The following is a 27,883-nucleotide window of genomic DNA, read 5'->3' on the forward strand; positions in this document are numbered from 1 at the left end:
ATTTCTCCGCATGAACATACACAATACAAGCACATATGCAAAGTTTGATCCTATCCTAGAACACATCTTTCAGAGGCCTGAAATCAAGAAAGTGTATTCCCAATTATGCTCACTCTCACTGATCTGCACAAGGCCAATACCAATAGGACAGAGTCACATTAAAATAAATGGCAGAACAAAGACACAAGGAAGATTTTATCTTTTTAAAGATCCTAGACTTGATTTCCCTGGCCTTTTCTCATTTGCTTTTGGTCTGAGTTGTATATTTTTCTTTTCATTCCCAGCAGTCTGGAATATTAGGAAGATCATTCGATTAGAAGTCAAAAAGTTAATTCTCAACCTTTAGCTAGTCATCTGACTATGGGAAAGTCACTCAGCCTTGATTTCAGTTTTCTCATCTGCCAGAATGAGGTGCAGCCTGATACAGGGGAGTGTTGGCCTGAATTAGAAACCACTGCTACCATTTTCTAATCATCCACTGAGTGGGGCATGGGACAGAGGTGTAGGGCACAGGCTCTGGTGCCAGACTGGCAGAGTTTGAATCCTGTCTCCATCATGCAGCAGATAAGCCAAGACCTTTCTGAGCTTAGTTTCTTCATCTGTTTAATGGGAATTTTGTAGTAACTACTGAATAAGGTTGTCATTAGGATAAAATAAGTTAATACATGTGAAGTGCATAGCACATGTAAGTTGCCTAGTACATTGCAAACTCTGTGTAACCATTGGATATTGTGATTTAATCTTACCTAAGCCACACACTGTAAAGCAGATTAAAAATAACTATATCTCATAACCTAAAAATGCTTTGTATCCTTTAGGTCAGTGGTCGTCAAACCGGGGCTCACGAGCCACAGTTTGCCAAACCATTGCCCTATTTATAAAAATAATGGTTCTTGGTTATTAAAAAAAAATTCTTGCATATGGTTTTATTGTTTACTTTTGCTTTCTGGAATAAGTTAAGTGTCTAGGGTAGAAATAATGGTGTCAGGAGCATGAACAGTATTAAACTGCTTTCCTAAAAGAATTTACCAATTGTTACAGTTGGCATGCCCATTCTCATTTCATGAGTGTATGCCTCTTTACACATAGTAATAAGGAAAGTGCACTATGAGAGCTTCTCACAGAGAAACAGGGTCAAGTTCATAGAAAAGCTAGAGTAGGTAGGTATTTGGAAATTTGGGGGAGCAGCCTGCTAGATGAATCCATTTTCTGTGTCCTTAGTCTTTCCTGCAATCAACTACAGCTATACATACATCCCTCTGGTATGTCCCCTCCCTTTTCACTAAATATCTTACCTAATTCTCTACCATCCAATACACAGCTAGTTGAGCTATTGTTACATTCTTGGAAGCTAACTTAAGATCACTTCTTGCAATGAAGTGAGAAAGTGTATTCCCAAGCCTGGCACTGGACATGAGGCACAGACATTAACCACTGCTCTTATCAGAGTCAACCAATGACCTTGGGCTTTCCAATTCAATGGTTTTTAAATCTAGTTGAAACTCAGAGAGAGAATATTGAGCTGCACTCTAAAGAGAAGACAAACCTCAGAGAAAGAATGGATGAGATAAGATTGTCAAAGTATGCATTTAGTGGACAAGCCCTGAGACAAGGAGGTCCTCTTGAAGCAATGAGAGAGGTGATAGAAGAATAAGAAGCAAAAGTATAAGAATATCAACACTCGCTACACACATGGAGACTACTTAGCACGTTGGAGAGCTCTTGTCACTTTGATTCCCATATGCCATGGCCCACCCTTCCCCTGAAACTGAAGATGTCAATTGATGGATATGCCAACATTCAGTGTACTTTTCAACTAAGCACAGCTACAGGAATTAAAAAGCATCTTGTTTTGTAGGAAAGACTCAGAATTATATCAAGACTAGGAAACATAGAGAAAAACATTGCTTCTTTATTTTATTTATGATAGCAGCAAATGTTTGTTTACTGACATTTTTTGGTAGAACATCTGTTCCCAGGAACCAGGATTAATTATTTTTCCTCTGGTCTTGTGTGTGTGTGTGTGTGTGTGTGTGTGTGATCTGTTGTGTATCTGAAACTTCCACCAAGAGATCTTGTTTTGTTATACTTCATATCCAGACTCAAAAGACTCTCATAGATCACTTGGCACCAGTCTGCTCAGTGGGACTGGAGCTGCAGCTTGCCTGCTGGGAAGTGTAACACATTCCTTTAAAGATTCTTGCGGTGGTACAGGTATTGGCTTCTGAATCTCTCCATTTGCCCCCATCACCTCATCCTCCCTAGGTGACAGCTTAGGTGTAAAGAGAGAGAGGTCTATATCAGGCGGGTATAATAATCACTATGGCTTAAAAGCCTCATGAACCTCAGGAACCAATGTATCTTGTAATAGTTTTGGGGCTCACAACAAAGGACCACAGCAGCCATAAGAGTCTTTATATTTAGGGAATCACAAAGATATGGCTTCCTAATAAGGTATTGGTAGTGTTCCCAGTCAAGAATCAAGATACTAATCAGGGATCATTTTTACTGTAAGCAATGTTCCCTAGCAACATAATTATCATATCAACTTTAGCAGGTTGTCCCAAAAAACAAAATTGGACAGCTAACTGAAGGTAGAAATCTCATGCAGAAGGGGAAAAGAATTTCATAAGCCATAGTCCACAGTAATCTTTATTGATGACAATTATTAAACCACTGTAGCCTTGTCAGATGTTCGGGGAATACCAACACCTTTCTAAATCATTATTTCTACCATCTTTAATTTTAGATCATCAGCAAAATGTAGGAATAATATGGAAACTTTTTAGACCAAGAGTTATTTGTTTGTTTTGCTGATTTTAGTGATGATAAAACTGAAATTGATGAAGTGAAACAATTTACTCTGGTGTCCTTGAAAATCCAGTGACTGTCTAAAGTCCTTGGGCTCTAGGTGTCTCAGAATGAAGGTTGTTCTCTGTTGGATAACACTTTGTCTATCTTCTTGATTATGGTTTCTTCAAAATAGAATTTCAGTTTCAAATGCAATATTCAAACTGTTGTCTTCACCTCCTTTTGAAAATGAAGAACAGTATGCTATGGTTTCTGAAAAGTTGTATAGGCTCTCAAGACCCCGGATTAAACATCTGAGATTTTGCAAACATCATTTTGCAGATAGCATAAATTGTGATAGAATTCTAGGCTAAAAATAACTTATTTTCTATTATCTTTATCTTTCACTTAGAAATAGATTTACTGTTTACTCATAAATAACTAAGACTGTGTAAATTTTCAGTGACAAAGGTTCATCCTGGTGTGTACACTGAACTTCCGGTTGGTATTTTAGTGTGTATTGTTTTCTAAGAGGCCCGATGCACAAAGATTCCTGCAAGAATGGGCCTTCCTTCCCCTGGCTGCCAGCACCGCCTTTCCTCCGGCCAGAGCTGCCTTTTTGCTCCAGCCTAGAGCTGCTTTTCCACCTTCCCATGCTGCCCAGAGTCTCTGAGCCACTGGGGCAGTGCAGAACACCTGCGTTCTGCTCCCGGCTGATTGGCCGATGGGTGTCACAAAGATACGGTCAATTTACATCTTTCTCTTTTATTAGTATAGGTGGGTTTGAGGCCTTATGAAAGGCCAAACTAGCATAAAACTTTTTACAAAAATTGCCCTTGTCATGTAATATAAAGAGACAAGTTGAAATTTTGAACTTTTTTTTTTTTACATTTATCAGGATCATGTTCTATATGCCCTGTACTGCAGTGGGTGCTGACATACTCTCATGTATTCCTTACAATCCCACAAGAAAGGTACAAAACTTTAGATAGTCCAATGACTTTCTTTGAGATCCTTTCCAATCTCAAATCTCTGATTTCTATAATACTCACTAATAAAAGTATCATAGATTCAATTTAAGGCTAAAGAAGACCTATTTCTCCATGTGGTTAGAATTTAGGGATACCTGGGAAGCTCTTCATTTCCCTCCCACAGCCTTCCAGAATCTGTCCTCTAAATGCCTGACATTCCAAAGTTAGAAATATGTATTTTGCTTAAATCCAATAAACCTCTACAATGCAAATATACTGAGAGAGCACATTAAGCAGTGTTAAAGTTTTATAGCTAATTTTTTATGGTATAAAATAAACTATATATTTTCTAGAAAATAAATTTATAAAAGGGGGTGGTCAGATTACAAAATGCCTGAGTGTTAGTATATAAGGTACAGATATACTGTAATTGGGGAAGTCAATTGAATTGACTTGCTGCATTGAATTATGATGGTTTACCTGTCCTCCACCATTCTAGGAGCACTGAAGTCCAGTACTGCAGTACAGCAGTTAAGAAATATGGCCATGGAGCTAGTCTTCCCGGGCTGGTAATTCTAACTCCACTGCTTAATAGGTTTGTGATGTGGGCAAATGACTTTCCTTTCTTTGACTTAGTTACCTTATCTTTAAAACTGTATCCACCTCATAGGATTATTATGAAGATTTAGTTTCATAATTATACAGTTGACCCTTGAACAACACAAGGATTAAGGGTGCTGATGCCTCCTACTTCCGCACAGTTGGAAATCCATCTATAGGTCCTGGCTGGATAGTTCAGTTAGTTAAAGCATCATCCCCATACACTAAAGTTGCAAGTTTGATCCCCAGTCAGGGCACATATAAGAACCAACCAATGAATACATAAATAAGTGGTATACCAAATCAATCAAATCTCTCTCTCTCTCTCTCTCTCTCTCTCTCTCTCTCTCTCTCTCTCTCTCTCTTTCTCTCTCTCTCTCTCTCACTCTCATTCTCTCTCTCCCTCCCTCTCTCCCTCTCAAGAAAAAAAAATCCATGTATAATTTTTGACTCTCCAAAAACTTAACTACTAATAATCTTACTGATACCATAGTCAATTAACACATATTTTGTATGTTATATACTACATTCTTACAGTAAATTAAGCTTTAGATAAGAAAATCATAAGGGTCATCCACGAGTTTTGTTCAAATCATTGCAGATCTTAAAAAAAAAAAAAAAAAAAAAAAAAAAAAACTTCCAATACATTTATTGAGAAAAATATCCATATAAGTGGGTCCAGTTCAAACCTGTGTTATTCAGGGTCAGTTGTAAAGTGCTTATGACAGTGCCTGATACACCAAAAGTACCATTTAAGCATTCACATTTATTATCCCCAGCAGAGGCCAGACACATATTAGGTCCTCAGGAACCGTTGTGTAACTCGGGTTTCCCATGTTCTAAATCAATTAATTAAATAGTTTAAAGGCCTGAATTTAATGATTAGAAGGACCTTTCAAAGTGAAATATAATGAAGAATTAGAGAGAAAAAAGTTAAGCAATGAGTGAATGGTTTTATAAATAAAACAGGGTATAGATTTTTTGTTACTGATTTCTAATTTAATAATAATATGGTCAAAGAACATACTCTGAATTATTTCAATCCTTTTGCAATTTATTGGAACTTATTATATAGTCCAGCATATGGTCTACCATGGTGAATGTTCCATGTATACTTAAAAAAACACACCTGTGTATTCTCTAGTTGTTGAATGTAGTGTTTTATGAAAATCATGATGGTTGATTGTGGTGTTAGATCTTATATAGCCTTACTAAGTTATACCTCCTTGTTCTATCAATTACTGAAAGAGAGGTGTTCAACTGTTATCTCCTTTTAGCTCTGTCACTTTTATTTCATACATTTTAAAGCTCATTTTTAAGTTCATATATACTTAGGAATATTTCTGGTTGTTTTCTTAATGAGTTAATCCTTTGTCATCATCAAATGTCCCTGTGTCTCCTTGGTCATATTCTATACATTGACTAATATTAATATAGCCATAAGCTTTCTTATGCTTACTCTTTGTGTGGGATTTGTTTTTTGTATCTTTATTTTCAACTTGTTTATGTCTTTATAAATTTACTAGAGGCCCAGTGCATAAATTTGTGTATGGATGGGGTCCCTAGGCCTGGCCAGTGATCAGGGCCAATCAGGGCTAGGCCAATTGCCAGAGAAATTGACAGGGAAAGGGATCACAGGATGTTGGCAGCCAGCCATGAGAAGGGAGCCAGCCCTTGGCCCCTCTGGGAAAGGGGTCGTATCCCCCACCACCTATCCCTGGGTCCCCTTCCCAGCCCGGGCACCAAAGGCACGAGGGGGATGGGAGAGGAGGCAACGGTCACCAGGCTGGGAGGGGAAGGAATAGATGCTGACGCCGCCATTGGCATTCTGCCACCATGCATTTCCCCACCTCCTCCCTCTCTTCCTTCCCTCTCTGCCATGCTGCCACCACAGAGGATCGATGGCCCCTGGGGAAAGGAGAGGACGAGAGTGAGATAAAACCTTGTGTTGAGGGCTGACTTTCAATAGATCACCATGAGAGAGCTGCTTTACTACAAGGAAACTCTAACCTAGAAGCAGGTCGACTATGAATGGTTTCGCACCAGGGGCCAATGGGGGCTGGCCAGCCAGGGGGAGGGACCACAATAGTTGGTTGGCCATAGGAGGTTGGTTGTGGGAGTGCACTCCTGTATTGAGTATCTACCCCCTGGTGGTCAGGGCACATCATAGTGACTGGTTGACTGGTCTTTCCAGTCGTTCCAGTCGTTCGGTCATAACAGTTGATTAGACTTTTATATATATAGACTAGAGACCTGATGCACAAAATTTGTATACTTGGGGGTGTCCCTCAGCCTGGCCTGTACCCTCTTGCAATCCAAGACCCTCAGGAGGATATCCAACTGCCAGGGATCCCTATAAGATTGGGCCTAAACTGTCAGTTGGGCATCCATCTCACAATCCAGGACTGCTGGCTCCTAAACGCTCGCCTGCCTACCTCATCACCCCTAACTGCCTCTGCCTGCTTGTCTGATCACTCCTAACCACTCTGCCTGCTTTCCTGATGCCTCTAACTACTTGCCTGCCTGCATGATCACCCCTAACCACTTTGTCTGCCTGTCTGATTGCCCCTAACCACTTGCCTGCCTGCCTGATCACCCCTAACCACTCTGTCTGCCTGTCTGATTGCCCCTAATTACTTGCCTGCCTGCCTGATCACCTCTGACTGCTCACCTGCCTGTCTGATCACCCCTAACTGCCTCTGCCCCAGCCCCCACCACTGCAGCTTCATCTGGAAGGACATCCAGAAAGACATCCAGAAGGTCATTTGACATCCAGAAGGTCATTTTTGTCTGGTCTAATTAGGATATTATAATTTTATTATTATAGATATTTAAAGTATGTCCCTTATAAACAACATATATTTATTTAAACAGCATATAGTTAGGTGTTGCTTTTGTCCACCATTTAAAATCTCTATTATTTTATTAGAGTACTAGAGGCCTGGTGCACAAAATTTGTATACAGGTAGGGTCCCTAAGCCTGGCTAGTGACTTGGGCCAATTAGGGCCTTCTGGCTGCCAGCTGGGGCCTCCCTTCCCTGGTTGCCAGCTTCTGGTTTGGGCCTTCCTTCATTCCATGCTGCCCACTGGTGGTCAGCACACGTCATAACAAGCAATAGAAGGACACTTTGCATATTAGCCTTTTCTATATATTGATTCAGTTTATTTACATTCATTGTAACAATTCATACTATTGAGTTTTTGGTGCACATCTTTGCTATTTGTTTTTTTGACCCTCTAGTTTTTGTTCCTCTGTTTCTCCTTTTCTGTCTTTTTTAGGATAAATCAAGTATTTTTAAGTATTTCACTTTACTAGTATATTCTTTTTTGGCTTAGTTCTACCTCTTTGTATTATTTTTTGATAATTCCTTTAGGGATTACAGTATGAATTTTTAACTTGTTATAATTTCCCTTGAATTAATATTATACCACTTTCCTTAGATATTTTTGTGCTATTATTATCATGTATGTTATTTAATGTGCAGTATTTTATTACTTTGTTTTAAGGATTGACTTGTCTTTTTAAAAAATTAAGAAAAGAAAAAAATATACTTTTATGGCACATGGTTACCATTTTCAGTGCTCTTCATTCTTTCCTCTATATCTAGATTTCCATCTGATAGCAACTTCCTTTATCTGAAGGATATCCTTTAGTATTTCTTATAATTGGAGACAAACTTGCCCAATTTTTGTTTCACTAAGAATGTTTTTATTTTGTCTCTATTTTTGAAGGATTTTTTCCTCTGGATATAAACCCTGGTTTGACTTTTTTCTTTCAGCACTTTACAGATGGTATTTTGTTGTTTTTTGGCCTCTTTTTTGAATGAAAAATTAGCTATCAATTCCACTGTAGGTAATGTCTTTTACTCTGGAAGTTTTTTTTTTCTTTGTCAGAATTGGAATGATGTGTTTGAGGGTAATTTTCTATGTATTCATCCTAACTGGATGTTGCTGAACTTTATGGATTGCTTGTTTTTTGTGTTTTTTTTTTTTTTTTTTTTTGTATTTCTTTTTATCAAGTTTGGAACTTTGGGGGGCCATTATTTATTAAAATATTTTGTCTGCCACAATTATTCATATATTAAACTATTTTATGTTATTCCATAAGTCACTAAAACTGTTTATAATTTCCTAAAATTATTTTTCTCTCTGATTTTCAGCTTGAATAATTTCTGTTGACTTAATTTTTACTGATTCTTCTTTTTTAATGTAAATGTGCTATTAACGTTCTCCAGTGAATCAAATGTTATAAATTATAAAATTCCCATTAGTTTATTCCCAAGGCATTACATTCTCCTCACATTCTCATTCTCTTCTACATTATTCCCACTTTTCTCATGAATTTATTATCATATTTATAGTAGTTCTTAGATTGTTTGTGGGTCTGCTTTTAATGACTATTTTTTTTTCTTGAGTATAAATCACATTTTCCTATTAATTTGAATGTATAGTAATTGTATACTGAACCTTGTAGGCAATGTTACTCTGGTTTATTTCATGTTACCCTGAAGAGTAATGTGTTTTTTCTGGCAGTCAGTTAAATTACTGGCGGGATTTCCTTGATTGTTCAGTCTATTTTATTTTTGTCTTTAACTCTAAAGTATCATCATTGATTTGGGAATGTAGCCTTCTTGGGTTGTAATGAAAATCCTGAAGTGTTTCCTAACTCCTTCTATTGTATATAGCAAGACTTGAACACCAAATTATGACACTTCAAAACTGGTAGCTGCTGAAACTTCTACTCAATTTCGCACTGCAGCTGTCTCTTTCCATCAGATACTTAGAGTGTTGCCTGTATAGTTGATGAGTTGAAAACCATTTGAGGGGAATTAGTATGCTGATTTGGGGGTTTTATTGTCTATGGTGATTCCCTTCTTTCCAGCATTCTCCTCTTTAATTTGCAGACATTTTGACAGCCTCAAATTAAGACCTCTGACTGCATAACAGGTTGTTTGTTTATTTGTTTTTATTGGATCTATCCCCCAAGGGATCCATAGACAGAGAAATGCAGAGGGGAATGGGCAGGCAGAGTAGGATTTAGTTAAATGTGGATATCACCTAGTTAGCTTCCCATCTCTCAAGAGTCATATTCCCTCCAGCTTCCCAGTGCCTGCAAACAATTATTTTTTAAAAATTTTTTCTGGGGTTGCCGAAACCAGTTTGGATAAGTGGATAGAGAGTCGGCCTGCGGACTGAAAGGTCCCAGGTTCGATTCCAGTCAAGGGCATGTACCTTGGTTGCGGGCACATCCCCAGTAGGGGGTATGCAAGAGGCAGCTGATCGGTGATTGTCTCTCATCGATGTTTCTAACTCTCTATCCCTCTCTCTTCCTCTTTGTAAAAAATCAATAAAATATATATTTTTTTAATTTTTTTCTGGGGTTGATAATTGTTATTGTCAGTAGAGTTATTATATTTTGAGCTTCTCTATCATCACCTGGACCTCATCAGTGAGTGTTTGCTACTCTTGAAAGGAGCTGAGTCATAAAAGAAGAGAAAATAGTCTTGAAGCAGAATCTAGGTTGTAAAGGAGTTTCCAAGATGAGAAACCCGACCATGTTTCTAGGCAGAGAGGAAGGAGGCTGTAGAGAAGGAGATATTGAGGTTGAAAAAGAGAGAGGGAACTAACATATGATATTGAGGGCATTAAATTGAGTATAGCTTTGGCATATGCAAAAGAAAAGCAAGGAGGTAAAGGCACAGATTTTGAAGTAAGGATGGGGGCTGAACAAGAACAAGGGCTTATTGTCTGAGGAAAACATGAACTTGTGGAAGCTGTGTAGGTTCCTCATAAATAGAACAATGATGAATAGACTGGGATTAAGTTTAATAGGTATAATTAATGGAATTCACAGGATGGTAAAGGGATTAAGGTAGAAGAAGTCAGGTGTGACTCTAGAGTTATGGGCTTTAGCTGCCTATAAAAGGTATATTATTTAGTAAAATGGGGTGTATTTAGGAAGGAAAATTTTAGAATAAATGGTGGTGATGATGCTTATAAACTGAATATTGGATATGCTAAATTTAAAAGGCCTGGAAAACATTCAAGATAAAATTTTGATAGACATTTGGATATGTGAATTGGGAGATTAGAAGAGACGTTGAGATGAAGGAGTTGTTGGCTTAAGGGTAGTAAATCAAGCTTTGAGAGTGAATAGGGGAAATAATGGATTAAGAAGAGAGGATGGCCGGGAATAAGTTAATATTTTAAAATTAGGGAAAGAAGAGAAACACAAAAAATATTTTAAAATGAGGGAAAGAAAAGAATTCTGAGAAATTAGAGGGAAAATAGCCATATGAAATATCAGAGAAGCCACAGAAATCAAGGGACTAGTGTCAATAAGCATAGTCAATAGAATGCCACTTGGAGATCAAGTAATAGGATGGAGTATGTGGCATGGAGGCCAAAGGCAACTTTGGTGAGAGCCCTTTCAATGGGTTTATTAGGGCAGAAACCAATTTAGCAGCATAGAAGAGTGAGAGAAAAGTAGAAGAATAAAGACAACCATTGCAGACATCTCTGAAAGAAAAAGAGGGATAGCTGGAGAGGGTCTGGGGGGGTGGAAGGATTTTTGTAATAGGAAAGATGTAAGCATGTTTAAATGCTGGAGGGAAAGTACAAGTCGAGAAGGAGAAGAAGGTGATACAGGTGAGGGGAGGAATAGTTTAGTGTGAAAATTGATGACATAGTGGAAATGATTATTATTATGAACAGAAATAAAACATTGGCCTTGAGTAGAGGAAGAACTCCTATTCCATTTAATAGAAAGAAAGAAGGCTAGGATGGAAGTAGATCTGTAGGTTTTGTGAAGAGTAAATTTTGGAGAGTGAGCTGCCTAGAGAAGAGTAATAGGATTGCTGGCCCAACATTGAAAGCCAGCCGAGGTTGGTAACTAGGAATTTTTAGTGCTACCAATTTTGTGCAGCAGCCCTCAGCAGTTCCAGCATAGTCATGAAGAACAAGGCTAGTTAAATTTAGCCAGAGTCAATGTGTTGCCAAGAGAGAGTAATGGACAACAAAGGGGCGAGAGTTTAAGGTGTGGAGGCCCAACTGGACCATGACATCTGGAATTTAAGCTGAATGAGGAGAGAATTAAAGATAGGGGAGAATGGTATTGCAAAAGGATATAAATAGTAATGAGAGTAATTGAGTGAGCAAGCAAGCAAGCTGGAAGATGAGTGGATGGATAGACAGAGGAGCGTGTCAATTAGAGGTTTCGGAGTGGAACTTTTTGGCTGAGAACAGGCCCCAGGTGTATAACCAGGATAGAGAGTGGCTGAACTGGAGTGTGGAATATCATGGACCAAAAGGAAGCAAAATAACTGAGAGACTATAAAATGGGATAGATTATTCATAGAGCACATTACTTTCCTAGGGCTGCTGTAACAAATTTCCATAAACTAGGTGGCTTTAAAACAAAAGGAATTTACTATCTTACAGTTCTGCAGAATAGAACCTGAAATAAAGGTGCTGGCAGAGCCATGCTCCTTCTGAAATCTCTACAGCATGTTGGTCTACGTGCGAATTTATCAAGCTGAAGGGTGGGAGTACAATCCTCACTGCACTCAGATTCTGTAAAACATGGCACCATCTTCCAGACCTTCCCAAATAACAGCCAGACTGTTTTTCCCAGAAGTTTTATTTCTACATCCAACTGAACCAAATGCCTGTTATTAGTTGTAATCCAGTGTTGAGAAGAGAAACAGATCCGAAGAAATAGCATAAAAGTCAAGCACAATACACGTCAAATTTATTAATGCATTTGTCATTTGCTGGCTCCAAAGACCTACTTAAAAAGAAGAAATAAAGTCCAACCTTTTAACCCTGAGATCTCTCCTCATCTATATTGTCCTCCTTCCTAGTTGAGTTATTAATGCTGTCATGATAACGTATCTGCTTGGGGTAATACCAGCCCCCTCTTTTTACTTAAAGACAGCCTGTACCTTAGTGTAGAAGATCTTCACAAAGAATTTATTCGGTGTGTAAGGTGGCACTGCCGCTCTGCTGTCCATTTGTCATTTACTTTTTCACAGCAGGCAGGTGGCCCGGGTGAATTATGAGCAGGTATTATTCATACCCCCGCTCCTCCGCCATGCTTAGTACTTTGCTCTTCAGACCTAATAGCTGCTATTTTGGTCTCAATTAGCAGTATTTTTTTTTTTTTTTTTTTTTTTTTTTTTGTCCTCCACTAACTCCTGAACTTACTAATTAGATCACAAAGACTTTCCTGTTTTTCCTTTTCTGTGATTAGGAGAATGTCTCCTGGTTGTTGCTTTTTCAATGGAAGAAAAACACTGCATTGCCTTTGTGTTAGAACTTGAGTCTTAAGTACCCAAGCCATGTCACATGTACCTTTTTCTCCCCCCATGATTATTTAAAAACCTGGTGATGAAATTTAAGTCACAATTAGGACTTTTTGCATGATCTTGTGAAGTTGTGCAAATCGTCCTAATTCACAGATCAAACTATTATTTATAAAGAACACTGGATAGTGATTTAAGAGATCTGGTTTTGCTCTCCCTCCAACTTGCTATAAAATGTTATGCTGCATAGCAGCTCAAGTCTTCTTGCCTACCTGCCACACAAGACGAGTTCTATAAAGGAAATGTTTAAAACTGATTAGAAATTAAAAATTTCAGACATTTGTTTTTTATATATTTTTATTGATTTTACAGAAGAAGGGAGAGGGAGAGATAGAAACATAATCATTGATAGATAGAGAGAATCATTGATCAGCTGCCTCCTGCACACCGCCCCCACTGGGGATCAAGCCCGAAATCCTTGTATGTTTCTTGAACAGGAATCAAACCATGATCTCCTGAATCATAGGTCAGTGTTTAACCACTGAGCTATGCTGGCCAGGCTAATTTTCAGACATTTAAATAGACAAGATTATTTCTCTTTTTCAGTAGTTTATTTGATCATTTTATTCTTTCAAAGTAGTGACTTGAACAAACTATGTGAACTGGAGAATTTACTGAATCACAGGCAAACAATACCTTGTTTTTTCTTAATTTCCTGACATGCAGCAATTTTAAGTAATTCAAAACACTGTGGAGGATTATTTTGTTTTTCTTCATTCAAATTCAGAGAATGATTTTTTTTTTAAAGTATTCCTAATGCAGTCATTCCAGGACTTACCTGCATTGTCTGCTAGGATATTTTCAAATCATTCTACTTAAACTCAGTTCAGCTTTATCCAGAGCCTTTAGAAGATGAAGACAACTGCTACAAGAAAGATGTTTGGAAACCTCTCTCAAACAGCTGTTTTCCAGCTATGGAGTGGATGACAAAATTAAAAAAAAAAAAATAGACCTAATGACCCATGTTTTATTGGAGCTCTTTCATCAAGGATTTTGCCTCAGTCCTATTTTAGCAATTCCCTGTACATCCCAAAATATTTCTACTTCAAAATAGAACAGATTATTACATCTTCTGGGTGGTTGAGGTGCTTTCTGCCTGAGAGCACAGAGGGTGGAATAATTGATCTCTACCCCACCTCTTACATCCCAAGAGCAGTCACTTGATATTTGAAATGTGAATTATTACCCTAATTAGCTGTGGAATCTAGGTTCAAGCAATTTCACTTCTTTTGCCTAAATAAAGGTGAGGAAGGTTTTTAATATTTAATGCCCTTCTGAAAGTGAGTGAATGCAGGAGGTCCAATATTATCCTTTAGCAAAGCCTCTAATAAACAGCTAAAGGTTACTACTTTTTGGTGAAAAATGCAGCCGAGAAAGATGAGAACTTTTGATGCTCATGAGAAAGTGTCCACAATTTCCTACCATCACGTTTCAAGTTGAGAACTTAGTATTGCTGCATATTTGATCACTACCCAATTTCCAAGGAAGTTATGTCAAGAATGCTTTATCCTTAAAGATCATAAGCCCAGCCAGCATCAGGGGGTTTGGCACAGAATTTGCCTAGAAGGGCAACCATTTCTAAATGGCATATCCTTCAATCCCCATCCTGGTTTGGGGTAGGGCCAGAATTCAGCTTTTATTTTTCTGAAATTCCTGAATGATTCTTATGGAGAGGTGGTCCTCAAACCAGACTTTCAGAAATTTTGGCAGGGCTGAATTTGTAGTCATCAGCATTATACAACACTTGTTTCCTTGTCTGATTAAGTATTGACAAAGTACTAGTAGCCAGCCAACTTAGGTGTGCAGAAATCATCTCAAAATGAAGCAAAGCTAGGACTTTGATTTCATTAGGATCACATTCACTTGCCTGAAGCTTGCCATGGAAAGTTTTCAATTGTTATAGTAATGAATGTACTTGCTTCTTCCCCAAAATGTGGGAGTCTAATAGGAAGCCAAACACAGCTTTCATCTCCCTCTTGTTCACTCAGAACGTAAGGACAGATAGCACTGGAGAGCAGCTGGCTAATTTGAAGCATTAATCTTCATAGTGTCTGACAAACTTTGCGAAGGTCACCATGAACAAGGACTTACTTTTCTGAGATATGACATTGCTTCCTTTGTTTCTATCAGTATGTTCATTCTCTTTCATGGCACCAAATTAACCATTATGTATTGGAGGTAACTCCTGATTATCCGGGAGGGGAATAGAAAGGAAAGGTCACATTCTGCTCTCATTATGGGTGGGGACCCTCAGTTACCTGGGTTTCCTAGTGGAGCTAAGGGAAAGAACTCAAGTGAAGGCTCAGCCATGGACCTTGGATAGATGGGCAGAGGCAGTATTTGACATGGAATTTCCTGGCCAGCTTCACCAGATGCAGAGTGATGGGTTGGGTCCAAGTAGGAAGAAAACTGAGTCTCCTAATGCTTTTTCTTGTGTTGATCAGAACTGGCTCATGCCCAGAGTGACTTCAATAGGGGAAGGTTTGGAAAGAGTGAGATTCAACAGATATCCACCCAAACCAAAGCATTTTGATGATTGCCCGTCCTCATACTTGGATGCTTCCTGGTGAGGGTGATGCTATTAAAGAAGATGCACCCTAATGAGGTGACAGGTCTCTGTTACCATCCACTGGAGCAGTGCTTATTATTATGTGAATGTTTTTAATTCATGTAGCTACTGACTGGCAGTTCTAAATCTCTGCTTTAGGTGCATGTTTAAAATATCTGTGTTGAGCCCAGCTCTTGTTGCTCAGTGGTTGAGCTTCAACCTATGAAGCAGGAGATCATGGTTCAATTCCTGGTCAAGGCATATGCCTGGCTCTATTCCCCAGTAGGGGGCATGCAGGAGGCAGCTGATCAATGATTCTTCCTCATCATTGATGTTTCTATCTCTCTCCCCGTCTCCCTTCCTCTCTGAAATTAATAAAAATATATAAAATATATCTGTGATAAGAAACACATGCTCCCTTCCAAAGGGGAGCATGTAGTACTAATCCTTGAATGTAATACTAATTCTTGCAAATGTAAATATCTAGTGGTAGGAGTTTAGCTCAGATACTATGAGGTAGTTGGAGGGTGGAGTCTAGTTTAACATGGGGGTATAGAAGGGCTTTTCCCATATTGGGTAAAAATATTTATCACTGCTATCTACTTCCACAAAGATTTTTAAAACTGCAACCTTAATGAACATCTATTCACATATTCCTGCTAAACATGTTTTAATCCAGAACTTAGTTTATAGTAATATGCCTATTTGTATTGGAATATTTTCACCCCTACATGGAGGGGCAAAAATAAAAACTGCATCTCCACACTATAATTTGGATTCTATCTGAGAGTGGGAAGGAAGCATTGGGGGAAATTTTAAGCCATTTGGAAACCAAGCTGCCGTCTTGCCCTTGTTGTTCTGAGCTGTGTGCCTACTTCAGATCATGAGTCCATGAGCCCCACGGAGCTGGCAATGCAGTCAGGGAGGTCCCAGTACAGTGGAGTTCTTCCAAACAAGTGATCCTGGTGACAGCTACGCCTCAGGGGACAGCACTTCCTTGGACACCCAGTGTCTCCCTTCTCTCTGTCAACCTTCAGTTCCAGCTCAGCATTTTCTCAGTTCTCCTGGGCGCCTCAGAATGCTTTCCTCAATCTTTTCCTGTGTGCAATGAAAAGCCTCCTGTCCTGCAGCTGCCGGATACCACTGCAGAGTGATAGGGAAAAGCTTCACCATGGTTTCTGAATTCCTTCACAACCATATCATGGGTCCAAAGAGAGGAGAGTGTGAGCAAAACAGAAAGAGACACGTGGGAGGTGCATGCTCCACCCAAACTAAAGTAACCAAATTCAAGTCTGAAGTATAAAGGGCAAGCTGAGACGAGGCTTTCCTGCCAGCCTGCCCCACTCAGCTTTTACCTCGTCCCTTGATTTGCTGCCCATCAGACCTGCTTCTAACCCCACCACCCTGGACGCTGGGCTCTTCTTTAGTGGAGGCTGTACCCCTGATTTGTGGAGCATGGAACATGCATGCTGGTTTCATCTCCTTCCTCACGTGTGCCTTTATTCTTTCCAGATCTCAGCTATTTTTCTAATATGCACGCTCTTCAGAATAACAGCTCTGGTTTATCAGGAGAGTTCCCATTGAAAACTGGGAACTTCAGGATCCCAGTACTTATCCACAGAATTTGTTGCATTACCTATGCCGCTCATTAAGCTGAATTTTCATTATGGCCATATTTTTAGGATCATAAAAAAGAGTAATTGTTTCGGTTTTCTCTGCCAACAAACAGTATAATTTGCTGCCTCTCTGTAAGTTTGTTTTTCCAGGTGCAAGTGTTCCAGGTGTCCAGCCCTGGCACCTTTGTTATTTAACAAGCTGACCATGCCAGGCAGGGAGAAAAGCTTGGCTCAATCAAGAACCAAATCAACCCTCCCGCCCGTCAGTTATGCTTCCCCCAGCAGGCAGGCAGACAAGCCTCGGCCCAGCATTTTGTCTCTGATTTTCTTCTGGCCTCCCTTTATTTTAAAGAACACGAGCTTCACAGCGCTCATTTTTGCCAGGCCCTTGGTAACATTTTTCTTGAATTTCCAGAAATAACTGATGCATGGCAGAATAGAGGTGACCAGGGCACCTTGGTGTTATTTTTGGTTGGGACCATATGAGGTAAGATCATAAAAGCAACAATCACATGCATTTCAAATAATTGGGTTACTCATTTGAAAGAAAGTCCTATATTTGGATGAAACCTTTAACAAAAGACCTAGAGGAAATCAGTTGCTCTCCAGGGACTTGATTTTCCTTGTTTGATCCAGGTGCTACACGGAGTCTCTCAAAGAGAATCAGAGGCCTCCTGGAAAACACCTGGACTACTATTCTTTTTTTTTCCTCACCTGAGGATATTTTTCCATTGATTTTTAGAGAGTGGAAGGGACCAAGAGAGACAGAGAGAAACACCGATGTGAGTAAGACACATTGATTGTTTGCCTTCCTCATGCCTGGATCAGGACGGGGAACCTGCAACCAAGGTATGTACCCTTGCCTGGAATTGAACCCAGGACTCTGCAGTCCACAGGTCAACGCTCTGTCCAATGAGCCACATTAGCTAGGCCCGGAACACTCCTTAAGTACCCACTGGAGAAGGGTCCCAAGGTCTGGAATGTTAGCAGCCTCACCCAGGAGATCCTTCCACCCACCATGTTTCTGCATCAATGCCTCAGAGAAAGCTTATATTTATGTGAGCTCTACTGAGAAATCTCTGAGCATCATTACAAGGATAATCAATGTTGCAAATGTTGCTGTCACTTGAATTAATAAACATTCTCCCTAAAAGAGGCTAGATGTAATGGTTCTGTCGATCAGTGTCAGTAAAACAGCCAGTACCTGGGCACTTGAGGGATGAGGTAACGGAGCAGCGATTGTGTTTTCAGTGCTTTATTACTTGGGGTTGGCATTTCTCGGCAAGACTTTTATCAAGGGAAAATTGGCCTGCAACTTGGATTTCCTGCTCCTAGGTGGTGGTGTTACTTCCCTTGCACAGAAAATGTTTCAGCAAGTGTTCTTAAGTAAATATTTAATTTCCTATTAGAAACCTTTTATTTTTAAAAATATCAACACCTTTCTATAACTTGATAACATTCTTCCTTTTCCTTGCATATAGTCAACTGTTATTACTTCCCTTCTGAATACTGGCTCTTGTCTTGGAGTAAACCTCAGGCCAGAGCGGCATCAGATGCTGTAATTGCTCTGTTCGTGGCTGAGAACGATTCTGCTTAGTAAGTCTCCTTGCAGCGCCTTGGTGATTTTCCACAGCTTAGGTCCTCCCAGGGCAGCTCCCTCATCCCTCGAATTAAGAACCACCTAGAGACTGCTCGATGCTGAGAGCATCACATTCCTGTGCTTGGTTCCTCAGGCATCAAGAGGGACCTTATTTACTTCATTTAAAAATATATATATATTGCCGAAACTGGTTTGGCTCAGTGGATAGAGCATCGGCCTGCAGACTGAAAGGTCCCGGGTTCGATTCCAGTCAAGGGTATGTACCTTGGTTGTGGGCACATCCCCAGTAGGGGGTGTGCAAGAGGCAGCTGATCGGTGATTCTCTCTCATCAATGTTCTAACTCTCTATCCCTCTCTCTTCCTCTCTGTAAAAAAATCAATTATATATATATATATATATATATATATATATATATATATATATATCCCTCTTCTCTTCCACAACAATAAGTTTTTCCATTCATTTTCAATTTTGTGGACCTTGCAGTCTACATATAATGGCTTTTGTTAGAAAAATCAAGCAAAAAGTTGAAACTCAACTATTTTGAATAGTTTCTGTATGTATTTTCAGAAAGACTCTCTATCCTTTACCATAGCAAAATATTTAAAGAATAGAAAACCTAGGCAAAGTTTTATGTGCTGCAACCTTGTTCCATGGATGGTAACAGCTCTTAATACAGGCAAAATCTCTTCCTTCAAAATGTTTAGAATCTGGATAGACACAATTTAAATGCACACATGTATGTCCTTAGATGGAAACTGTCCCATTATGCCCAGAATTGAGGTGCCTTTGGGAAGAGAAAGCTTACATGGAAAGTTTGTCTTAGATATTGAAAGTTCATGAAAAGATGGCAATGATCTTGCCTGCCAGAAATCTTGATTTTTATAAAGTTCCAGCACCCTAGGAGTCCCAGCAACTTCATTCTGTAGTCTTTGTATTCTTAGTTGTCATTCCAAAATAGAAACCTCTTTCTGAAATAGTCTAGAACCCAATATAAATTCTTTAAGTTTTTATTAGAGTATAAGAGTTTGCAGAGGGCATGGGAATAGAATTCTGTAGTCTTGATGTCTGGATGTGAAACTTCTCTGCAGGAATGTTGACACAGCATGAGTCAGAAAGAGTTGAGTTTGAAATTCGGGATTTAAATGCTATCCACAGCATATGACTGTGGAGAAGTGTTTCAACCTTGCTGAGTCCCAGTTTTCTCATCTGTAAAATGGCTATAATTTCTTTCCTGCAAAGGTTGAGGTAAAGGTTAAATGAGATAATATTTATGAACATTTGGAATAATACTTAATATAATTATATAGATAGGTAAATAGAGACATTTAAAATGTGTTATATGGGTTCTATTCTTATTTCTCTACTTGCCCATAGAAGTTTTACCTAATATCTTTGTATCTCAGTTGACCCACTTCTAAAATGATTGATAACACCTAACAGACAGATCATGAGAATTCTTGCTTCATATTACACAGTGTTTTATAAAGTATCATGCTTTTAAAAGATACTAACTTGTAAGAGCATGTAATAAATAACTTCAAAATGCAATGGGCACTTAATTTTAAAGTGTGCCTTTAACATTTATGTAAAACATTTTTTGTACTTGTCCAATAAAAACTTATCTGGCCACTGGGTAAAGCTAGCAATAAAACTACTGGTCTACAATGTGTTAAGCTATCTGTTTTCATAGAAATCCAGAGACTTGCAGAAGCTTTCAATTTAACCATCTACACAAATAAAAGAGAAATATACAAATTGACCATACCTCAGTGATGCCCACTAGCCAATAAGTGAGTATGCAAATTAACCTGGGTCCTGAGTGCTCAAGGAAAACCAGTGCCAGCAGCCAGGGGAAGGAAGGCCTATTGCATGAATCTTTGTGCAATGGGCCTCTAATCTATCTATATAAAACCCTAATATGCAAATCAACTGAACTGGGGAATGACTGGTGGAATGACCAGTTACTATGACTTGGACTGACCACCAGGGGACAGATGCTCAACACAGGAGCTGCCCCCAGCCCACAGGCAGCACCAGTGGGGGGCAGGACTGGCAAGCGGGTGGCACCAGGCCAGCCAAGGCTGGTATGAGCGGGGACCCCAATCACCTTGCCGCTCACCCCACAGATCGGCCATGATTACCAGCCTAGGGACCCTACCCATGCATGAATTTTGTGCATTGGGCCTCTAGTTCACTATATAACTCTATTATAAACTATCAACAACTTAGCAGCAGTGGCAAAGGTAGGTTTAAAAGCACTGAACTGCCTAAATGCTTAAATCAAACCTGGTTGGGATGGATGTGGGTATTAGGTTGGTTAATGACTTGCTCTAGCTTTGAAGTATAAACACAATACAAATAATTATGTATTATCAATAATAGATACGGTGTCTGTTAATGAGCTCATGTCTGCTGGAGGTGGATGAGATAATGTCTATAAAGTGCTTAGAGCTCCTGAAATGCAAATTACACGTGCCATCTCTGGCTATCCTGAGGCTATTCCATGGACAGTGGTCCTTCGCCAACATCACACTGTACCCAAGGGAGCCTGGTTGAGCTGGCACATTTTCTGGAAGAGGGAATGGTTTTCTGCCCGTGATGGCTTAGGAAGTCATCTCATCTATGGTCTCTAAGTGGGACTACATTGAGCCATCATAAAGAGATGATTATCAGTCCTCTTTGAGGCAGTGCAGTGAAATGGAACTCAAATCATGTAGAAGACTGAGACCAGCTCTGACTGTTAAGACAAATTGCCCTTAGAGGAACAGTCTCCTTTATACACCCAATTTGAAATCTAGAGCTGTGAGATTTGAGACTAGCCAGTCTCAAGCAGCATGAAGAGAGCACGAATGGGTACAATTGACGTAGTCTTCCTTAATAAAATCTAGAAGTTTCAAGGCTTATTCTTGAATAAAGATATCCTGTTTGTCAAGGACTGCCCCCCCCCCAGCTTTGTCCCCTGAGTTTTGCTACTGTTTTATGGTTCTTCTGTTTGATTACGCCTACTACCATCTTGTAGGCCACGGGGGAGCACTTTTCTCTCTTTAGTGTTCTGGCTCACTTACAGACCAAGAATTTTTTCTCACTTTACATAATCTAACCAAAGTAGACTAGAAATTCCAAAAAATTGTTTTTGTTAAACCCTATGGAAGTACACAAGAAAAGTAAAGATGGAAAGGCCAATGTATTCCTATATTCTGGATTAAAATTTCTGATTCTTAATTAACATACTCACTGCTCCTGTCCTTGTTTACATGGAACCCCAGAGGAAAGAATGACCTGTCTGAGTCCCTTGCTTTCTATCTTCAGACTTGTCACTGATTGGATGTTTTTGCAACATCTGCCCACAGGCTATGTTGACTCTTCATAATGTGGGTCCAAGAATGTGAGATTCACTTCTCCCAGCTATCTCAGCTCTGCTTCCTTAGGTGTGGCCTCTGTTATCACAGTCACTCCTCCTCATGTGATTGACATTAGAAGTCACTTCACTTTGCAGGTGAGACTCTGTAGCCTGCCATGGATGTAGGGCTGAGTTCCTGTAAACCCACAGCCCATAAGTATGACATTTATCTAGCTGCTCAGTCCTGGGACTGACGTAGGAGTTATAGGTACAAAAATTAGTAAGCAGGAGTTATCTACTACTTTCTCCTTCCTTTGCTCACTCGTTTGCTGACTCATAATACTTCCAGTACTTGACTTTTTCTTTTGGTGAAAAAACAAAGGAAAGTAAGGGAAAAGTTTGTGTAAAGCCCATAACTTAATAATGCTATTTCAACTAATGGAATTTTAAACAAAAGAGAAGAATACACACACACAAAATGGAAAGAATAATTCATCTTATTCATTTATTAAACAAAATTTTGAGTTTTGCTGTGTGCCAGGAACTTCTTGCCTACATAAACCCTCTTTCGGCCAAGGGCCAGCCTGGGCGGGCCTTTTCTAACATCTTTGAGAGGGCTCTGGGTCCTACAAGACATATTCATACCCCTCAAATTCACATTGAATATACTCCTCTGCATTGTTTCATAAAGTATCGTACATAGCAGGTCTGTCTCTTGAAGGTTAAAAATTCCCTAAAGGATAGAAAAAGTCTTACTTTTCTCTTTTGTTTCCCACAGCTGCTAGCACAGTCCAGAATGCATATTATTGTGCTACCTACATGCTGACTGACTGCTTGAGGGATATGGGAAAGAAATATGAGGTTAATTTGGGTGATTTTGTTTGCTAGGTCTCTAGGAATTCTCTTTGTAGAGAATATGTGTCATTTTCTCAAACTCTTCCTCTCCTCCTAGATGACCCTACCTTACTGGCATCTGCAGAGATACCCATATATAGTTAGAGCAACTTCTTTACCCTCCCATTATCATTGGCCCAAATGGGAGATTCCAGTGGACATTTTGCCAAGAGTAATTACTGTCCCTGTGGTGCTTTGGACACTTGGTGTGGCTTGTTCTCACTGAATCCTATATTTTTTCACTCTGCACCATCCAATAGAAACACTGGTCTTCTTCCACTCCTTTCTCATCATCTCCCATATCCAATTAATCACTAAGTCTTATAACAACTAACTTCTCCAGATATTTCAAATTCATTCCCTTATTTTCATCTCCACTGCAGTTGATTTAATGCATACCATTGTCACCTTGTCATTACTTTATTGCAACCATTTCCTAATGTGTTTCTCTGCCTTTATCTAGCCCCCTTCACACTGGACCTTAATGATCTTTCAAAGATGAAAATTTTGTTACATTGCTTCCTGCAATACTTCCTTTAATTGTGTTCCATTGTTCTGAAGATAAAGTTCAACCCTCTTGACAAGGAGACACAAGACTCTTCTCAATCTTACACCTACTTTTCTTCAGCTTCACTTCTCATCTTCCTTTGCTTGCTTCCCCATCCCCCTTCTCCTCCCACTTTTCCTTCTACTATTCCAGACACATTCAACTCTGTGTGCTTCTTTACATTCATTCTTACTCACCTCTGGACATTTTGAATCATACTTTGGAAGTTGTCCATTTGTTTCCCCAACATTCCACTAGACCACACAGCCTTAAGGAGCAGAGGTTTTGCCTATCCTTACACAAAATAAGACTTCAAAAATATCTATAATAATAAAAGTATAATATACTAATTAGACCAGACATTCTTCTGGACGATCTTCCAGACAGGGCTGTGAGGGAAGCCTGAGTCTCAGGTGCCTGCTGGTGGCCAAAGGGAAGCCTGGGTCCCGGGTGCCAGAGGGAAGCTAGTGCTGGCAGCCAGGGGAAGGAAGGCCTACTCTTGCATGAATTTTGACCATGGGGCCCCTAGTCTATCTATAAAAAAAGCCTAAGTGACCATTATGACCGGACACTGAATGACCAGCCGGTAGTTATGTTGCACACTGACAACCAGGAGCAGATGCTCAATGCAGGAGCTGTCCCCTGGTGTTAAGTTTGCTCCCACAGCCAATTTCCCCTGGCCAGCAACCTCCTGCAGCCCCTCCTCTCGCCAGCCGACCCTGATGGGCCCTGATCAGGACTGGGCAAGATGGCCCTAATCTGCCCCCATCACCGGCCAGGCCAAGTGACTCCACCCATGCACAAATTCGTGCACTGGGCCTATAGTTGGTTATATAAATGAATATTTAAGTGAGTTATTGATTTTATTTCTCTGTGTGGGATAAAATCTGACATTTATGAATAGTTATTATACACCAGATTCTGTTTTAATCTCTTTAAATATAAAAATGTAGTTCATCCTTAGAAGTAAGTACTATTACATCTTTATTTTACACATAAGGAAACTAATGTGCACAGAGACTAACATCATTCAGCTAATAAGTAGTTGAACAGCCGGGACTGGTTTGGCTCAATGGATAGAGCGTCGGCTTGGGGACTGAAGGGACCTGGGTTCGATTCCAGTCAAGGGCATGTACCTTGGTTGCGGGCATATCTCCCGTAGGGGGTGTGCAAGAGGCAGCTGATCGATGACTCTCTCTCATCGATGTTTCTAACTCTCTATCCCTTTCTCTTCCTCTCTGTACAAAATCAATAAAATATATATTAAAAAAAAAGTAGTTGAACAGAGACAGGACCTCAGGTAGTACTACACTAGAGTGTTCACTCTTAACCAATATGCCCTTTATTGCTTTTAATTCAAATTTACTGATGCATTTACAGGGCATATTATTTAGGCGTGTTTGGGAGAGAGCCAGATTGATTAACAGAGAAGTGGGAGGAGTCTCATGATAATGAAAAAAGAAGGGTCTCTTGAGCAATAAGCAGGAGACTTGAGAAGGGACTCAGCTGGGCAGGTGGATGCTCCATGCAATTCATCTGCAACCACAGCCACATATTGAATAGTCTTTTGGGACATAGAGAGTCAGTTCAAGAACACTTGTATTGAGCACTTACTGGTCTATGTATTGGGAATACCAAAAGTAGAATTAGACATACATTTTTCAAGATACCCACAATCTAGTGAAACAGACTATAGTTCATAAAGAATTGTATAAGCCAAAACACACTATAGCTAACAGTGTAATAGAGGAATGTCAATCCCCTTTCTTATAATTAACTTGCCTCTTCATTTCCCTGAAGGCTTGTCTGAATACCATACTGAATACTTATTGTGGAATGCTAGGTAGAAAAATGCTAAATAAATCTAGTAAGAGGACTATCAGATTCCCACAATTTAGATCTAGTAAGTCCCAGAAATTACTTTTATTGCAAGGAGGAAGATGTTACATAAATTTGTGGGACATGAACAATCCATAGGCCTTCTTTTTCACTATTTTTTATGTAGTGGGGCTAAATGAATACCTAGTTCCTAGCTTACCCAGGGCCCTGGCTTTTCAAGGTTTTCTGTAGGACATTTGGAAGCTTCTGTAGTCTGAGGACAGGTCTGGGGAGAGTGATGAGGAGCTATTTCAGAACAGATGTCAACAGAGCTCTCCTCTCCGTGCTAAGAATCATCAAATACATGCCCCATGCCTGCCAGACAGAGTGACTGAGGCACAGACTCCGGAGCACAGAGACAATGAGCTGGCCTCCTGGGGGACTATCACGCTGAAAACAAATTAGCTTTGCTGGACCAGTGGCTTTTGCTCATTCTTGGGCAATGTGTAGAAGGGAGCTCAGGTTGGTGTGGAGTTTAATTAAGGATGGCAGCTAGAGTAGCGGGTCAGATGACTATGTGCTCTGCACTCCATTCATGTCATGAAGATTTGTTAATGGCATTTTTTTTTTCTTCAGATATTCCTGTTGCCCTGTTCCTTCCTTTGCAACTGCCCATGTGATGTGAGCTTATCTCTGAGTATAGAGTCCAGGCAGGGAGCACATTCCAGAGATAGTAAAACTAACCTGTAAGGAAACTATGTGAACCAGTGGCAGATGGAGTGCTCCCAAATAAAATGCTTCCTCCCCTTGCTCACTGTGACCTGGTGTAATGTGCCCTTTCATTGCCAGTGATTTAATCATGATCACTATGGGCCTTTTAAATCTGGAAGAAAAAGAAAAATATGATTGAAGCATGCCTAGTGTCCGTGTTGTCAGTGGTGCTCCGTCTGGATGGGTGAGGACAGTGTTGGGGGAGAGCTTCTCTCTTCTGTCCAAGCACATAGGCACAGGGAGTAAAAAAAGCTGATTTAGAATTGCACAACCTTGTGTGAAGGCAGAATCTCGAGCACTGGAACTGTGAAAAGTTTCCAACATAAAGAGAAAGTACTGAACAGGGTTCTTGTAGAAGTGAGCATGAATGTTGAGATCATTCCATTAGTCAAAGAGCATCCTGAAAAGTACTAGCCATAACTGCAAGCATTCCTAGGAAATCTTCAAATCACATGCTGCAGTGAAGTGGCGGAGGAAGAGTAGACACTCAAACCGGGCTTTTTTTTTTTTTTTTTTTTTTTTTTTTTGTCTTCCTATTCTGGTTACATGAAATACAGTTGACTAAGAAGCAGTGGAAAAGACCTCCATAAAATCATCTGAGATGGCATCATATTTTGGGAGAATTGGATGATATGTTTATGGCATAAGGTCTTTAGAGAAATGCCTTATCCTATTATTGTATGCTTCTTGTAATGATGCTATATGTGCTCTAAAAACACTGGATGTGAAGCTCTGCCCTGCATCACCTGCTGTCTGCTTGCTCAAGTCCCATACAAATGAGTTAATTACCTATAGCAAGAACAGACTTTGAAAACAAAGCAGGGGATGTGAGGAATAATTGTTGCCTGCTGGTGTTACAATTTCTCCTAGGTTACAACACTTTCATAAAGAGAACTGGGCAATTCCCTATAATACCAAAATTCTAGAAGGAATGGGTTTTTAGGATTTCTGACTGTCAAGACCCTAAGCATAAAAGTTATTGAAGTAGAAAAGTACTTAAAATGTATGTCACCCATGGACCAATTGCCTTTGGGAAAGGATTACCCATTCTTGGCTTGGGGGAGGTGGGGTGGGTCTTAACACTTTAATGAATAGGATCAGTAGGCAGGACCAGCAAGTAAGGCATTGAGGTTGGGGAGGGGGATAAAGAATGTACAAACACTTGGAAATTAAAGAGGTACTTACAGATTACCAATTCTATAATCTGTATTTTAAAAATGAAAATGTTGGTGTCAGAGAGGTTCTCTGTGCTGGTTTTAACTTTTGAAATCGAAGCTCCATGGAAACAGCCCTACCTGTCTGGGAGTGTTAGACATAGCTGCTGGTGACTTCTGGTCCTCCTTCCTCATTCCTGATATTCTCATGGTGTCAGGGTTCTGCCAATATCACCTAGGAAACAAAGGCTTGGTATGCAAACTGATTGTAAATCATATTCCCAGAGAAATTTTGGGAGACTGGATTGTAAACTCCTGAAGAACAATGATTTGTTTTGTGTGTCTTTTTATCTTTCTCAATCCCCAACCACTGTCTTTTACATAAATGTCATTCATACTTAAAGATGTGCTGATTGAAAGTATTCTAGTTGTGAAAAATATCTTAATATTATCATCAGTGGCAGACACAGCATAGAATTTAAGTGTCAGGGCTAGGGAGACAGACTACCTGTATTTGAATCCTCCTCAGCCAAATAAAAGCCTTACCTTGGACAGATGATCTAACTTCTCTGTGCTTTAGTTTCCTGGGCAGGAAACTGGAATATCAACCATCTCTACCTTGTAGGGAAGTCGTGATATTTAAGTGAGGTAGTTTATGTAGAGCACTTAATGTCTGGCAGAGAAAGTACTCAATGAGCATTAGACATTACTAGTCACGATACAAAGAAGGCTCTCTTTAATTGTGGTTGATAATATTCCAGAGCATATAAGACATATCAAAACATGACCTGAGCACATAATAAATTAGAATGACTGTTATAGAGGTCATCAATTCTTATAATTCTGGACATTTCTTTGTCCATAACT

General features: G+C 39.7%; 1 protein-coding gene across 3 annotated transcripts in view; it reads left to right on the plus strand.

Annotated features, from left to right (window-relative positions):
* The window catches only part of RYR3 (ryanodine receptor 3), a 508,007-nt gene that overhangs the window by 161,003 nt on the left and 319,121 nt on the right, over positions 1-27,883 (plus strand). The gene's annotated exons all lie outside the window — the stretch shown is intronic.

Source organism: Pipistrellus hanaki (assembly GCF_964339955.1).
Source record: "Pipistrellus hanaki genome assembly, chromosome: 1".
Classification (NCBI taxonomy): domain Eukaryota; kingdom Metazoa; phylum Chordata; class Mammalia; order Chiroptera; family Vespertilionidae; genus Pipistrellus; species Pipistrellus hanaki.